Raw genomic sequence first — 18,421 nt, forward strand, 5'->3', positions numbered from 1 at the left:
TCATCCCCAGTACCACCCAAGAGTCTGCACCCCCAGCTGGAGCTCTCACCCCTCCCCTGCACCAGACTGGAGCCTCTTCCTGCACTCTGAACCCCTCATCCACAGCCTGGAGCCCCCTTCTGCACCCCAAACCCCACCACCAGCCAGAGCCCTCACCCCCTCCCACATCCCAACTAACTGCTTCAGCCGGGAGCCCCCTTCAGCACCCTGAACTCCTCATTTCTGCCCCCCATCCCCAGAGCTCACACCCCCAGCCAGGGCCCTCACCCCCTCCCATATCCCAACCTTCTGAGCCAGCCCGGTGAAAATGAGTGAGTGAGGGAGGGAAGGTGGGAAGATCAAGCGACAGAGGGAGGGGAGATGGAGTGAGCAGTGGCGGGGCCTCAGAGAAGGGGGGGGCCTCGGAGGAGGGGCAGGGCATGGAGCAGGATGAGGGTGTTTGGTTTTGTGTGAGTAGAAAGTTGATAACCCTACTTTCTCGCATAGGCTCAGCCCCTGCCCCCACTTAATTTCTTTGTTTCTTAAGGTGTTTTCAGCAGTCTTCCTTCTTGGGTGTGGAGGCAGTGGAGAAGAGCCAAGATTAACTCACTCCCCAGCCTTAAATAGGATTTACATATTGCAGGAATCCTTTGTTTCATAGTTTGACCCCCACTCACTTCCAGTGGAAAAATAGCAGCAGTCCAAAATGATGCCCAGTGTCAGGTGCATGATCACCTGACCCTGCAGTGTTAAAGCAGCATCCCAGGAAATTTCTCAGGAAAGAGGGAGATTAGCATCTTCAAAGTCCTATTGTCCTTCCTAATGGCCCATCCAGGGTGATTGCCTACTGTCAGGTGGGTGTTCCCCAAGTGCAAGCACTTTTGTAATGGATACATAGTCCATATTCCTAACTTCACTATAGATAGAGAAATGATACATGCATACAAATAGGATAATCACATTCAGTAAATCATAACCTTTCCAGTGATATCTCACATGACCCATCTTGTATAAAACATATTTTAGTTATGCCATATTCATATAACAATATTTCTATGAAGAATATGCAGTGTAATATCACATACACAATTTCAAATACATTTCTGCTTATTGCTTCCCATGGATAAATATCTCAGGCAATATTTTGATGTTTTGTGTACACATGTGGACATGCATACGGTGGTTTCTAGAGTGTGAAATTGTTGGCAATTTATCTGTAGTCACAAATTAAGTCAATTGGCTCTTCTTGGTCCCCATCCAGCAAAGGGAGCTGACAAAATGGACCCTTAGGCCCAAGCAGAATTCCACTGAAGTCAAGATCGAGACAGGGAGTCGTCCTTAACAGACACATCCAGTTCAGAGGAGCAGTAACAAGGTAATAAGAAAATCTTAGAGGTGCTGCCTTACAATGACAAATAGCCTTTGGTGTGAAAGGAATGGTCTGATTTTTACTGTAAGTAGAATACAGAAATCAGGCATTTTTCAAAACAGGACAGCCTTTGATTTCACAGGGAAACCACGAGAGCTAAGAACACAAGTAATACATGTTCAGAGAAGGTGCAGTGGCAGGAGAAATGGTGTAGGAGAGGTGGTTCACGACAAACTTTGTAAAACTCAGGAAATCATCAGGGTGAATGAGCATTTAAAGGCTGTCTGAAGACAAGCAAAGGAACACAGGTTATTTGTGGTATTGGTATATGCCCCATAACAAGGTTAGTGTTAGTACTGGTACACAAGTGAAAAAGTGACACAGACAACCATTTCACTAGGGGGGAATCAATCTAATGTGAATAACGTAGCTGAATTCAACATACTTAGACCTACTCACCACGGTGTCTTCACTATGGTGAGTGGACTGCTGCCGCTCCCCTGTCAACTCCACCTGCGCGTCTCACAGTGGTGGTGTACAGGAGTCGATGGGAAAGCGCTCGGGGATTCATATATCGCATCTAGACTAGATGAGATAAATCGACCCCTGCTGGATCGATTGCTTCCCACCGATCCGACGGGTAGTGTAGACATACCCTTAGAGGTTTTTAAGCCTCATCTTGACAAAGCCCTGACTGGGAGATTTACTTGGGGATGGTCCTGCTTTGAGCAGGGGGTTGGACTAGATGATCTCTTGAGGTCTCTTCCAATCCTAAACTTCTATTAATCTAAGATTACCCTGGGGGAAGAGAAGGGAAAGGTTAGGCAGAGCCTGTAGAACCTAGCAGATAAGGCTGGATCAGAGAAATTACTGCTTATCCTGAAAGATTTCAGTGCCCATACAGTCTCAAGTTGATCTGGCTATGAGCAGTGTAACACATCTCAGACTCACTATGCAGCACCTCCTGCTGGTCATCCAGGAATTAGCTCTTTTCCAGCACTCAGAGCACCTCCTGCTAGTCAGTGTCCCTCCCGCCTCAGGCCCCCGTGTCTCTCCCAGACCCTGTTGTCCCTTTTCCTTTGGGTTCTGCCCCACAGCAGCACCCCACACTCTGGGTCTCCCCTCCCAAGGGAACCTCCTACCCTTATGCTCACCTTGCCTCAGTGGCTACTGCCAGTCATCATCTAGTCCCCTTTCCCTGGGGCAAACTGCAATCTAATAGCCACGCATCATTGGCAAGGGGGTTGGACCAGCTGCCTCTGCCTATCCCCAGGCTGCACCTCTGCAGCCCCAGTACCTCCTTGGGCCTTTAACAAGGCCTCAGCCTGGGGAGTTGCCAGGCTGGAGCTCCCCAGCTCCTCTTGCCCTTTCCTAGCACTGCTTTAGCTTGAGGTACCCTGTGCTCCCAGGCAGCTATGCCCTTCTCACTCCAGCCCTGGAGTGAGAAGTACCCTCTGCCTTCTGGCCCTGCAGCTCTTTTATAGAGCCCAGCCTGATCCTGATTTGCTGCCTCCCAGCCTCTTCTTATTGGCTGTCAGCCCCAGCCCTCTCGAAGGGCTGGCTCTTAACCCTTTCAGGGCCGGAGCGGGGTGACCGCTCTGCTACAAGCAGATACTGGGATGGTATGCACTGGGGTCGCAGAACGCAGAGGGCACTGCACTGCTTGACATGTGCCTAGGCAATCAGTGGGTGAGTCCCAGCATTTGGTTTAAGAAAAGAGAAAGTAATATTTACATAATATTGAAGCAGTGGAGTAAGAATGCAAATAGAAACTTTTTTAACCTGAATGAACCAGAGGAAGATGGTTAAGGATTGTAAGGTTACCCTGAGCAAAACAGTTGCAACCCTACTATAAGCCATTGGTGGTAACAGTCACAACTGGCAAATGCACCCAGCAGGAGCTTTGCTTCCGTGAAACTTGTATCAGGACACAGAGTCTGCACAGCATGAATGTAGATAAATTTAGGAAGACAGTTGCAAGGTTTGAGCCAAGAGATACACCCCTCCTCGTCTGCTGTTCGAATTTGTATATTTTCAAGAACATATTGATCTGAGAAACTGAGATGCTGTGTGGATGCATTAAGCAGAGTAGATCAAGATCTCATGAAGAACGGTGGTAGAATGAGGAAGTGCAGAAAGCAGGAAGAAATAGGAGAAAATCCTGAAACCTCCAAGCAATCAGCAGAGCAACCAGTCAGACAAGCAAAAAACCTAGCTTTAGATGAGCTGTGTAATGAGCTGAACAACTGCCCTCAAATTGCCAAAAAGAAATATGCTATCAAGCTGACAAGAAACACAAGGAGGGAAGATGGAGTGAACACACCATTCATAAAGAATGCAGGGGAATACTGCTTGTGACAGGAGACAGTACATAACCCCAATGGTGAGAATACTATGAGGGTCTACTTAATTAAAAGAACCCTTTATATGCTGTAGTACCATTGTGTGAGCTGATAATTACCAAAATCATTGACCTGTCAGTGGTAGATGCAAGGCTGCACTGCTGAAGAGGACACTTAGAAAAGCAGCAGGTCCAAACAAAAGTCACAGTGGAAATGATTGAAGCCTTGAGAGAGGCTGGTGTTTGCTGGCTCACGTGAGTCCTGCATGCAGCTTCAAAAGAGAAGAAAATCCCAAGAGAATGGAGAAATCCACATTAGTACTGATACACAAGTGAAAAAGTGACACACACAACTCTTTGAAGTACTGAGGAATTAAGCTGCTATCCCACTGCATGGGACTGTTAGAGATAACCATAGATAGTTGCATCCATTGTACAGTGGAGCCTGTTTCAGGAAAGGAGCAATTTGGTTTCAGAAAAGGGAAAGGGATGACAAATGGTATGTCCATCTGTAGACAGCTGGTGGAAAAGAAACTGGAGGGAAATGTTGGGCTTTCCTCAGTTTTGAGAAAGCATTCAACAAAATACCTAGATGACTGCTTGTGCCTCTGTTACAATTCTGTGGGGTACCAGAGGACCTTATCCAGATGATGATAGGTTTGTATGATGGTTTTATGACAAAATTGGGGACACCCTTCAGTGTAACAAGGATTTCAAGGTGAAGGTTTGGGTCCATCAGGGATCTTAGTCCATTACTATTCATAATTGTGAGGGACTTCATAAGTAAGCAAATCAAAACGGAAGGTGGTACAAAGTTGATCTATGCAGATGACATCGCACTAGTGGCCTAGAGTAAGGAAGATTTGGTCCAGGTGCTTGATGCCTGGAACAGGAAACTAACAAATTATTGCCTCAGAATGAATAAAGAAAAGACTAAAGTCATGGGGGTGACCATGCGACACCATAACTGATGAATAACAACATTGAAGGCCAGCAGTTAAGTCAGTTTTCTGTGTTTTAGTATCTTGGAAGGCTGGTTAGCAGCAAATGGAGAAATCAATAGAGATCTGCAAGCAAGGCTGCTGAGCATGGGAAGATCTAGTGAAAACTAAGAGGAGTGATTTATGATAAACAGATGGTCAGATTCCTGAAGGGACAACTATAAAAATCATGTTAAGACCAGCTCTTCCATACAGATCTGGGACACAGGTGACCAACAAAAGGCACTTGAGAAGACTTGAAGCCATTGGAATGAGATGTTTCAGGACAGCAAGGAGGTGACCTTGCTAGACAACATGGGGAAAGATGCCATCAGGAGTAAGACCAAGGTCTGTGGTATCAGAGAGAAGCTGTAAGGGAGAAGACGGAGATGGTATGGGCATGTACAAAGGATGGATGAAGGGAATCTTGTTAGGGAGGCATTTGAGACTAGAGTTTGTGGGTAGAGAACAAGAGAATGGCTAAGAAAACAGTGACAGATTGTGTATGAGACGATGGAGTGGATATGGAGTGAATGTTGGACAGACAAGCATGAAGAAGACTGATCCGGTGACCTAACACCAGCGAGCTGGAAAAAAGAAGGCAGAGGCGACTCAGGACCAAGGCCCTGATACAAAGCACATTGAAGTCAATGGGAGTCCTTCTATTGGTTTCACTAGGATTTGGATCAGGCCCTAAAAGAGCAGAGGCTATGCAGGTCAGGATTGAGGTGCATTAGCATAGCTCTTGCTTGACTTTTGTTTAGCTGTAACCACCACTATACATTTCTCACTTTAATGAGCACTAAAGTAATTATCCCAAAATACTTTTGCTAATCGTTTTTTTGGACTCCCTTAAGAATAGAGTAATTAGTTTGGATTATAACATAGGATTACCCTCAAACCAAGAAAACTAACACAGAATCACAATTCTGTAGTTACTGTTCACTAACCCACAGCTATGTTAAGTCATCGTATAAGCAATGAATACTAATGTAACTGGTAAATGGATTGATTCTAGAACCATGTCACTAAATATGTAAAGGATAACAGTTTGCATCTACATACGCGTCATCTCAGGGTACCAAAACACCTTATAAAAGTGGACATAATTAGACTCTTCACAGATGGATAAATTGAAGCACAGAGCTGTAAAGGACCAGATTTCTAAAGTCAGATGTACAAATAGTAGTGTTATGTACATATATAGGAATTTAGGCACTTAAGAAACATGTCTATTTGATATGTGCATGTTATCTAGGAATTTGCATGTACAGATTAGGCCTTTAAATGACCATGTATGTGCATAAATGCACAGCAAGTATGCACAGCTGCGTTCATGCAAATGCACATCTTTGAAAGTCAAGGCCAAAGGTCATGAAGCAAGATAATCAGAACTAGAATTCACATCTCCTGGCTCTCAGTGACTAATCCCTAGATAATATTGCCTTTCTTGGGTTCAGGACCTATCAGTCCATCCAATAAAACCTTTAAAGTTAATAGGTATAAAAAAGAAATAAAATAAATAGCTTCTGCAAATAGTAGCTGGGAGAAAGCAGGCAAGAACAGGTGCATTACATTTTAAATTGTAAAAAGACTCAGAGGGGTCTTCTGACTTTCACTTCACTCTGTAGTATTGTGCTCTTGTCTCTTGCTGGAGGTGGGATTCTAAATACAAGCAATGTTCTGAACTAGAGCCAGAACCTCAAAAGCAAACCTAGTTTAGGCCTCATTGACCCCTGATTATACTGAATTCTATAGTTTTGGGTTCTTACTTCAGTTAACTAGAAATGCATATAGTACAAGACAGTAAAAGCTTTTTTATCCAGCATGTTGGAAGAATGGGGGGTGCCAGTAAGTGAAAAATTCCACTTAACTAAGAGGGAGGGAGTTTGGGTGGGGGAGGGGGTGCGGGACTGGGGGTTGGGGCATGGGAGAGAGTGCAGGGCACGGGTTCTAGGAAGGAGTTTGGGTGCAGGAGAGGGCTTGGGGCAGGGGATTGGGGTACAGGAGGGGTTGTTAAATCTGGGCAGCGCTTACCTCGGGCGGCTCCTTGCAAGCAGCGACCTGTCCTGGCTGCTCCTAGGCAGACGTGTGGCTCCCAGCCAATGGGAGCTGCAGGACCAGTGCTCAGAGCAGGGCAGGGGCAGCGTGCAGAGATGCCTAGCCATGCCTCTGCCTAGGAGGCTCCACTTGCGGGGAGCCCTGCGGAGCCAGGTAGGGAGCCTGCTCCGTGCCAACCATACTATAAACCGGATTTTCAATGAAGATCAGAAATGCTGGTTCATAGAGCTTTCCAGCTGGTAAAGTGCCGGATAACACAGCTTTTACTGTATATTCCTTAACAACTATTTGTCAGCTGACCTCCCGTTGTTTGCCAAATAATTATTCTTAAAATTTGAAGATTCCCTGAGAGGATTTTATTTGTAATGTAGGCTTTACATGTTGAGTTTAAACAGAGATTAATCACCAGTGGGTAGAGTTAGAGTTTATCCTAATAAGAATATTCTGACTTTAAAATACTGTTCTGATGGGGGATGGGTGAAACCCGTTGAAGTGAGTAGGATAAACATCATAAACAGTTAAGCTCCTTGTTGGAGTACGATAGCTGAAACAATTGGAGCCACTGCTCAAAACCCAGGCTGGTCAGCCGCAGAACTATGTGGGCACAGCTGCTCTGGTGGAGTTGTATGTGACTGTGAGCAGAAGCACCTAGAAACAGGCAGAGAAAAGGAGCCAGAAAGTCAGGGAGACAGCTACCTAGGGTGACCAGACAGCAAGTGTGAAAAATCAGGACGGGGGTGGGGGGTAATAGCAGCCTATATAACAAAAAGCTCCAAATATCAGGACTGTCCCTATAAAATCGGGACATCTGGTCACCCTAAAGCTACCAGAGCATGGTAGGGTAGCACTGAGAAAATGCCTGGAAAGAAAGCTTTTTAGCCAAAGTACTGGTTGGAAAGAGGCTTCAACTGTGAGCTAAGAAACTGCCTCCTGTTTGATTCCTACCGTCTTCAGGAAAAGAGGACTTTGTACATTCTTTGTAATAAACAGGACTCCGTCAAGGAAATACCTGATTCCATCATCAATTTCTCCTCCTAACATGCAACCTGCAAGACCATGATATTGGTTAACCACTCAGGTTCAAAGGGGTAACAATACAAAAAGACTTTTTAAAAAAAATGTGTTGTCCCAAGTACTGTCCAAATAATGCGCTGGTCGGTTCCCTTTGTTTAGATCAGTATCAAACATGAATGGCCTCTACACTGAATAAGGATTGTGACTATTTTGTTTTTACTGGGAAGGAAAGAGGAAAAACAACTGTGGGTTTGTTTGTTTTTTTAATACATCTAATTGCTGTAGCGCAGAGAAAGTTGCCAGAACAAGCTGTTCTAGTTTAAATCCCAATGCCCAGGAAACAGGTCATTTTAAGGAGTGGTTTTTATGGGCAAGGAAACCAAAAATACCAAAGAAACCTGAAGTGTCAACATACAGTGAGCATGTTTAAGTGAGCTGGCAAATAGACTTTGCTTAAAAGGCCCAGTGTGAGAGCCTGCTGCAGTGAATTATCAGAGACACAGTAATTCTATAATGTAATAAGCAGCATTTGAAAGCAGCAACAGAATATCAGTATGACTTATCAAATAGTGCCCCCAAAAGTTACTAGCTGTCATAAATATAAAGGGAAGGGTAAACCCCTTTGAAATCCTTCCTGGCCAGGGGAAAGCTCCTCTCACCTGTAAAGGGTTAAGAAGCTAAAGGTAACCTCGCTGGCACCTGACCAAAATGACCAATGAGGAGACAAGATACTTTCAAAAGCTGGGAGGAGGGAGAGAAACAAAGGGTCTGTGTGTCTGTCTATATGCTGGTCTTTGTCGGGGATAGACCAGGAATGGAGTCCTAGAACTTTTAGTAAGTAATCTAGCTAGGTATGTGTTAGATTATGATTTCTTTAAATGGCTGAGAAAAGAATTGTGCTGAATAGAATAACTATTTCTGTCTGTGTATCTTTTTTGTAACTTAAGGTTTTGCCTAGAGGGGTTCTCTATGTTTTTTAATCTAATTACCCTGTAAGATATCTACCATCCTGATTTTACAGGGGGGATTTCTTTATTTCTATTTACTTCTATTTTTTATTAAAAGTCTTCTTGTAAGAAACTGAATGCTTTTTCATTGTTCTCAGATCCAAGAGTTTGGGTCTGTGGTCACCTATGCAAATTGGTGAGGCTTTTTATCCAACATTTCCCAGGAAAGGGGGGGTGCAAGTGTTGGGAGGATTGTTCATTGTTCTTAAGATCCAAGGGTCTGGGTCTGTAGTCACCTAGGCAAATTGGTGAGGCTTTTTACCAAACCTTGTCCAGGAAGTGGGGTGCAAAGTTTTGGGAAGTATTTTGGGGGGAAAGACGCATCCAAACAGCTCTTCCCCAGTAACCAGTATTAGTTTGGTGGTGGTAACGGCCAGTCCAAGGACAACGGGTGGAATATTTTGTACCTTGGGGAAGTTTGACCTAAGCTGGTAAAGATAAGCTTAGGAGGTTTTTCATGCAGGTCCCCACATCTGTACCCTAGAGTTCAGAGTGGGGGAGGAACCTTGACACTAGCTTTCTTTGCTTTCTTTGATGTCTGTCAACATGTTCAAAAGTTTTCAGAATTACCCTGAACTCCCTCAGGGCAAGGGCCTGATAACTGTAAATCTCTTCAAAACTCTGTTGGATTATCCTGTAATTATCCTGTAAACACTTCTGATGGAGAATTTTTGATCAGCTTCTCTGCAGTCCCTATTTATCTTATTTGTCTGAATTAGAAAAGCTCTTTGAGCGAGGACTGTGCTTCTTACATGTCCTGTCCAGCACTGTGTACGCTTAAGAGGTTCTATATATCATACTTTCACTTTATTATTTTAAGAAAGCAACTATAGGTACCTTCAACTCTGAATATAACTAAGACTGAACAATTCCTTCTTTCACATAGTGGCACAAGCCCGCTACTTAGTCCCATGCAACACTAAACAATGCAGGACCCAGATGGCAATTTGGGGCTGATTGTTCTCTAACAGTGTAATAGCATCTCACACAGTGGAAGAATATTGCCATTTTTGGGCTTATGTCTAGGGAATTGCTTTAGTGTTTCTTGGGCTAGATGATTACAGCTTCATTCACAGTAGAGGATAAGTTTCAGAGTAACAGTCGTGTGAGTCTGTATTCGCAAAAAGAAAAGGAGTACTTGTGGCACCTTAGAGACTAACCAATTTATTTGAGCATAAGCTTTTGTGAGCTACAGCTCACTTCATCGGATGCATCCGATGAAGTGAGCTGTAGCTCACAAAAGCTTATGCTCAAATAAATTGGTTAGTCTCTAAGGTGCCACAAGTAGAGGATAAGGAATCAATTTATTCCTGTTTCCTTGAATATATTCAACCTAATGGTAATGCACAGTGGTGAACCAGTTTACAACGGCTATGGATCTTATTCATGCAGGGACCCAAAGAATACATGGGCAAGCCTATGAGTTACTCTAAATCTTCTACTAAATTTAATTCACTCTTGGGCTTCAGAGTGACTCAAGTAGAGTTTGTCAAGATGGCCTTACCTCCCTTGGCTTCTGGTCATGCACCTGCCTCAGTTTCCCCAGTCTAGCCAACCTGCTGTGTCCCCATACTGATCCTCAGGCTCTCAGTGCTGTTGGATCTCTGAGGTGGTTTAGCCCTCCAGTTAAACCATAAACACCCACCCCTTCCAGAGTTAACAAAATAAATATAACGGAAACTAAAGTTTTCCCCTTTTTGTTCACGGTGTGCCATCACGGGGGCCATGCAATTATCTTCACACTGATTGCACTGTAGTTCCTCTGTTATCCATCTCCTGGGCCTAGCAATCCATTTGCCATGTTTGTGCATAGAACCATAGAAGAGGGGCTTCCTCTCACCCATATGAAGAGTCCCAGCCTAGACCCCTAAATAAATGCAAGCGCTGGTTCCCTTCCATGCTATCCTGTCCAGGTTTCTTCCTACTCGTTACTCTTCCTTGGGGTCTTTGTCTACTGTGTTGCAAGGCTCCTTCCAGACCTTTTCCCATCTCTATTCCTCCAGCCTCCCTAGCTGTTTTCCCAGACCTCCTGCCTGCAAACCTAGGTCATACATCCACTCCTCTGCTCTCACTGAGTCACAGGCTCCTCCTTATATAGTTCTGGCTGTCAAAGGATTCCTTAGTCACATAATACTAACAATCCCTGAGTGACGATGTTTTCCAGGGTTCTTTGATCTTGAAAATAAAACCCTCAATTATGCCTGGGCTCACAACACTTGCTCTTAAACAGCCCTGCACACGTGGTTACAGTCACAATTTTACATCAAATTGTCAGTATACAAGGGAAGAGTCGGAGAGATGTCCTGGAAAAGTGCACATGCCACTTAGATTTTGCAAAAGGGTTCCTAAAAATACATGCTAGAGAACAGGAATCTCCAATGCACCGAAGCCAGACCCACTGCAACTTACTGCTGGGCCAATAAAATGGAAGAAATGCTGTTAAATCTGTTTCAGTGAGGTGTTTTTATATCACATTCATGCCTGCCATTTGCCTAGCAAGCTGATTTCCCTGGAGCTCTTAAGTCCTTAAGAGTTACCTGTCTCCTCTACCAGAGCCTAGAAAGGCACAGAAACAGATGGTGAACACATTACAAATGCTATGAAGACATTTGTGTAAATATATTGAATCTTATGAACAGACCCTATTTTAGGCCTTAGGTAAGCGGGTGCAATGCCAATGATGTTTCCCCTGCTCACCCCAGATTTTGAGTTAAGCAGTCCCTGAGGTGGTCCTTACAGGACAACAGACAAATCACTTAGGCAGTAAATTTGTTGGGAATGCAGACTTACAGATCAGAAGACAAACAAATCCATGTTTACAAATTATTTGCTACAGCAGAGAATTTCTAAGAGGACAATCCCAAAAGCTCATTGCAGGAACTTTTAACATTTCATGGATATAGATTTCAGTCATGTTAATGGATGGAAAAAAATCACTTTGGGATGGAAAAATCCCACGTCCAGGGAGGGAGACCTAGTTAATGACTTCTGCCTCCTTAATGCTACAGGGAAGGGATGGTGGAGGGTCTTTAAATCCTGACTACCAATCAAACTTTCCAAAGGATATAAAGGCACTTTCCATAGGACATCCCATTCCTCAAAACATGCTACTGCTTTGCAAATTCCTGAGGCCAAGTTCATAAGTGAAATATCATGTGCTTATGGATTCTATTACCTATATAGGGGCCCCCTCTAAGTCAGCCACTTAGTCAGCCATTACCCTCTGATCCCACTGAGGGTTACCAAAAGAAACTACACCATCTGCTCAAGAAACTCCCTGAAAAAGCACAAGAACAAATCCGCACAGACACACCCCTAGAACTCCCACCAGGGGTATTCTATCTGCTACCCAAGATCCATAAACCTGGAAATCCTGGACGCCCCATCATCTCAGGCATTGGCACCCTGACAGCAGGATTGTCTGGCTATGTAGACTCCTTCCTCAGGCCTTCTGCTACCAGCACTCCCAGCTATCTTTGAGACACCACTGACTTCCTGAGGAAACTACAATCCTTCGGTGATCTTCCTGAAAACAACATCCTAGCCACTATGGATGTAGAAGCCCTCTACACCAACATTCCACACAAAGATGGACCACAAGCCATCAGGAACAGTATCCCCATTAATGTCACGGCAAACCTGGTGGCTGAACTTTGTGACTTTGTCCTCACCCATAACTATTTCACATTTGGGGACAATGTATACCTTCAAATCAGCAGCACTGCTATGGGTACCCGCATAGCCCCACAGTGTGCCAACATTTTTATGGCTGACTTAGAACAATGCTTCCTCAGCTCGCGTCCCCTAATGCCCCTACTCTATTTGCACTACACTGATGACATCCTCATCATCTGGACTCATGGGAAGGAGAATTGCACCATGATTTCAACAATTTCCATCCCACCATCAACCTCTGCCTGGACCAGTCCACACAAGAGATCCACTTCCTGGACACTACGGTGCTAATAAGCGATGGTCACATAAACACCACCCTACTGACCGCTATTCCTACCTACAGGCCTCCAGCTTTCACCCAGACCACACCACATGATCCATTGTCTATAGCCAAGTTCTACGATACAACCGCATTTGCTCCAACCCCTCAGACAGAGACAAACACCTACAAGATCTCTATCAAGCATTCTTACAGCTACAATACCCACCTGCGGAAGTGAAGAAACAGATTGACAGAGCCAGAAGAGTACCCAGAAGTCACCTACTACAGGACAGGCCCAATAAAGAAAATAACAGAACGCCACTAGCTGTCACCTTCAGCCCCTAACTAAAACCTCTCCAACGCATTATCAAGGATCTCCAACCTATCCTGAAGGACGACCCATCACTCTCACAGATCTTGGGAGACAGGCCAGTCCTTGCCTACAGACAGCCCCCCAACCTGAAGCAAATACTCACCAGCAACAACACACCACACAACAGAACCACTAACCCAGGAACCTATCCTTGCAACAAAGCCCGTTGCCAACTGTGCCCGCATATCTATTCAGGGGACACCATCATAGGGCCTAATCACATCAGCCACACTATCAGAGGCTCGTTCACCTGCACATCTACCAATGTGATATATGCCATCATGTGTCAGCAATGCCCCTCTGCCATGTAAATTGGCCAAATTGGACAGTCTCTACGTAAAAGAATAAATGGACACAAAGCAGACGTCAAGAATTATAACATTCAAAAACCAGTCGGAGAACACTTCAATCTCTCTGGTCACTCGATTACAGACCTAAAAGTTGCAATATTACAACAAAAAGACTTCAAAAACAGACTCCAATGAGAGACTGCTGAATTGGAATTAATTTGCAAACTGGATACAATTAACTTAGGCTTGAATAAAGACTGGGAGTGGATGTGTCATTACACAAAGTAAAACTATTTCCCCTTGTTTATTCCCCCCCCACACACACTGTTCCTCACACATTCTTGTCAACTGCTGGAAATGGTCCACCTTGATTATCACTACAAAAGGTTTCCCTCCCTCCCCAGCCCCACCCCCATCCCCCTGCTCTCCTGCTGGTAATAGCTCACCTTTCCCGATCACTCTTGTTACAGGCTGTATGGTCACACCTATTGTTTCATGTTCGCTGTGTAAATAAAATCTCCCCACTGTATTTTCCACTGTATACATCCGATGAAGTGAGCTGTAGCTCACGAAAGCTTATGCTCAAATAAATTTGTTAGTCTCTAAGGTGCCACAAGTACTCCTTTTCTTTTTGCGGATACAGACTAACACGGCTGCTACTCTGAAACCTTAGTTTGTGCAGTACATGCAGGACACAGACCTCATTTCCCACTAGTGCTGAAAACAGCTTGGAGCACAATTAGCCTTGTCAAGTCTTTCACTGGTATGCCATATATGGCTGCCAGCTTTCCAAGCAATTCAATAGTCCCCAGAGTGATGCTGCAGAGTCTGCAATTAAGAGAGGTGTTTATGTCTGAAAATGTCCCAGGCTATAAATAGAAGTCATTTTCTTAGCATCCTGTGATGTCCTATTTGTTCTTTTCTCTTTCTTCCCATTTGCCAGATTGACTGAACAAGCATGTTCGCTTAACTTCTTCAGTGATATGGAAGGTCAACAACATCATCACAAGAAAACAAATGCCAAACAAAATACTCTATGTAGCACTCCAAAAATAGAAGAGAAAAACACCCAAGAGCATTAGCAAATAGGTCTTCTCTGCAATATGGAGCACATTTGCAAGCCTGGGTGCCCAAAGTTAAGTGTCTAAATATGGCATTTGAAACTCTTGGCAGTCAGTTTGTACTTTATCTTGAGTAATTTTGTATCATGTGCAAATTTTGCCACCTCACTGTTTACCTCCTTTCCAGATCATTTATGAATCTGTTAACCAGCACTGGTCCCCGAACAGATTTTGGGGGGACACTGCTAGTTACCTCTCTCCACTGCAAAAAATTGAGCATTCATTCCTACTCTTTCTTTCCTGTCTTTTAACCAGTTGTTGATCCATGAAAGGACCTTCCCTCTTATCCCATAACCGCTTACTTTACTTAAAAGTCTTTGGTGTGGGACCTCATCAAATGCTTTTTGAAAGTCCAAGAATACTATATCCACCGGATCATCCTTGTGCACATGCTTGTTGACACCAACAAAGAATTCTACTAGATTGGTGAGGCATGACTTCACTTTACAAAAGCTGTGTTGACTTTTCCCTTGATAATTCTGTTCTTAACTTCAGTACCAAGCAAACTGGTTGAAACAATAATAGAACTTACTGGCCTCTAATTGCCAGGATAACCTCTTGAGTTTTTTTTTTTTAAACTGCAAAAAGAAAAGGAGTACTTGTGGCACCTTAGAGACTAACCAATTTATTAGAGCATAAGCTTTCGTGAGCTACAGATCACTTCATCGGCTGCATACTATGGAAAGTACAGAAGATTTTTTATATACACAAACCATGAAAAAATGGGTGATTATCACTACAAAAGGTTTTCTCTCCCCCCACCCCATTCTCCTGCTGGTAATAGCTTATGTAAAGTGATCACTCTCCTTACAATGTGTATGATAATCAAGGTGGGCCATTTCCAGCACAAATCCAACACTGGGGGGGAGAAAACCTGGATTTGTGCTGGAAATGGCCCACCTTGATTATCATACACATTGTAAGGAGAGTGATCACTTTACATAAGCTATTACCAGCAGGAGAGTGGGGGTGGGGGGAGAGAAAACCCATCCCCAGTTTGTGTGAGTGACAGTTAGTGATGCTCACTCTTCCAAATGTGTGAGATAAGGGGATTTTGGCCCTTGCTACAGGAGTTCTCAAGGAAGGAGCCTGTCCCACACCCAGCAATTAATTCTGCCCCCACGTAGCCTCCTCCATCAATTTAACCCTCCCAAGCCTCACAGCTGCTCCTTCTGGGGTTCTTCACCCTACTCTTCCAGGCCTGGGGAGAATGCAGTGGAATCCTGTCTCACTCTTCCAAGTTGGGGGATAGATCCAGGAACTCTTCATCCCCCTTTACTCCTTCCCAGGTGGATGTTGCAAGGGATTGGATGGGAAGAGCAGAGAAACCATCCTGTACCCATTACTCACAGGAGAGGAAGGGGAGCAGGAGGTGGAGCTGCCGTGAGCAGTAGGGCTCTTTAGCTACTTCTCCACTCCTGTGAGAATGGCTTTGGGTTGCTACTGGGAGAGGAAGGGAAAGAGAGCGAGAACTCTGTCTGCAGCAGCTCAAATTGGTTAATCTGCCCCAGGAGGCAGGCAAATGGTGCAGGCAGCAATCAGAGGGCTCAAATTTGCTAGAAGCAGGAACTTCTTGTGTGATCAACTGTCCCCAGTCCCAGCCAAAATCATGTAACTCTCAAAATAATCACAAGTTGGTAACACTGCTATAGGCATGACTGGAACAGACTAAGACTAGGTATGGTTTGAAATTGGTTGTTTAACGGTCCACATTTTGCTGGACTTTCAAGACTACTTAGATATTTATGAGGAGTCCATTGCCAAGGTGTCTTATCTTGTGAAAGTTGCTAGTTAGCAACTATTCCAGAGAACTACAGAGAACAGCTCAGCCCACAGGATGAAGGCATCAGCTCTAAGATAAGGATAGCCAAGGCTTTCATAACTCTGTCTCCAAAATCTGAAACCTACCTTTCATTTAAATGTGCCATTCATCTTCATGAAGTCATAGGATTTCAGGCCAGAAGAGATCACCAGATCATCTAGTGATCCCCTGCACATCACAGGCCATTAAATTCCACCCAGTTACCCTTGTGTTGAGCCATAAAATAGATTAGACAAAGTATTACAGCCCTCCGGAGACTAAACTACTGTTCTCTACCTGTGGCACACAACAGGAGGGACTGAAGTATAACCATGCCTGAAACCCCTGCAGGGAATTGATTAAGTGAGATATACCGAGATGGTCCTAGCAAGTGACCTGTGCCCCATACTGCAGAGCAAGGTGAACCTCCCCACCCACCCCCGAACCACCACCAGGTCCCTAACAATCTGACAAAGGAGAAAATTCCTTCCCAAACCTGAAAATGGCAGTCAGTTTGCCCCTATGCATGTGAGCAAGACCCACCAGCCAAGAATATAAGAAAGAATTCTCAGCACCACCACAGAGCACAGGCCCACCCCCATCCAGTGTCCCATCTATAGCCGTGGACATTTCTGATGCTTAAAAAGGAGGGTGGAAAAAACCCAGAATGCACCAGCAGAAAAAAATTTCCCTCCTGACCCCTGCAGGTGACCAGCTGAAGTCCTGAAGCAAAAGATTTAGGAACATGAGATGTAGGACCAGAAGGGACTCTGTGGGCCACTGACAGCACACACCCCACAACAGCAGAGAACCCCATTGTGCAATCCCACTTATACATTTATCAAGCTCTATCTTAAAATTAGATTGGTTGCTCCTACTACTCCTATTGGGAGGCTGTTCCAGAATATCACTCCTCTGATGGTTAGAAGCCTTCTAATTTCCAGTCTAAATTTATTCATGGCCAGTTTACACCTATTTGTTCTCGTGCCAACAGTTTCCTTTAGTTTAATTGGCTCTTCTCCCTCCCTGGTGCATTTATAGACACCAATCATATCTGCACTCAGCCTTCGATTTTCCAGGCTAAATAATACAAACTCTTTTGGTTTCCTCTCATAAGATAGGCTCTCCATTTCTCTGATCATTCTAGAACCCCTTCTCTGCACCTGTTCCAATATTAATTCATCTTTCTTGAACATGGGTGATCAGAATTATACATAGTATTTCAAGTTTTACCAGTGCTTTGTGAAGTATTAATGCCATTGTACAATCTCTACTGGAAATACCTTATCTGATACATCCTAGGATCACATTTGTCTTTATCACAGCCACATGAAATTGGTGGCTCATAGTTATCTTGTGACTGACTAATATGCCTACATCTCTCTCCTCTTCTGTTGTTTTTAGCTGATGACCACCTACCTTACATCAGGAATTCAGAAGGATCCTAAGATACTTTAGAAAAAAATTGATATACAAACTATATACAGTGGTCACTTCCCCAATCACTGAAATGCAGCCATCTCTGGAGTAAAAGTGTGCTTGCTGTTTAACCTCTATGCCACAGACTGGGACAAGGAGATTTCAGGTATGTGTAGACAGAATTGGAATTCAGCCAGTTTTTATAATCCTCAACTCATAAATATGTAAAACTGGATTTTTAAATGATCACAAGTGATCAGGATCTTGGTTTCATGTCACATCTTAAAAAATGACACCCACTAGCACCAGAGGGCCTCACAATACAGTGCTAGGGCTCTGATTCAACACTGACTCACTGAGGCCCAGATACTTGAAGGCCACCTTTTTAGGTGCCTAAGGCCACCATTTTGGTGCCACTGACATTCTGAAACCTACCACTGAGCTGCTGCCTGACACCATGGGACCTACCTTTCCACTGGTCAGCATTCACAAAGCTGCCTAAACCCTGATCCCGCCCCACAGCTAGCAAGCAGTTTGAAACCCAAGTTCAAGCCAAAGCCCTGCAGGCCTCAAAGAGGTTTTAGAGTAAGTGGGGGGGTGCTTCTTTTCCCAGCAGGGCCTGATCCAGGAGGTGTGCTCTGAGCGTGCCTTAGCTGCTGATACCTGTCAGGCTGTGCAGGTCACTGAGAAGTGGGGGCAGCCCGAACACCTGTACAGGAGACAGCTGGG

The sequence above is a fragment of the Lepidochelys kempii genome, chromosome 1 (assembly GCF_965140285.1).
Source record: "Lepidochelys kempii isolate rLepKem1 chromosome 1, rLepKem1.hap1, whole genome shotgun sequence".
Taxonomy (NCBI): Eukaryota; Metazoa; Chordata; order Testudines; family Cheloniidae; genus Lepidochelys; species Lepidochelys kempii.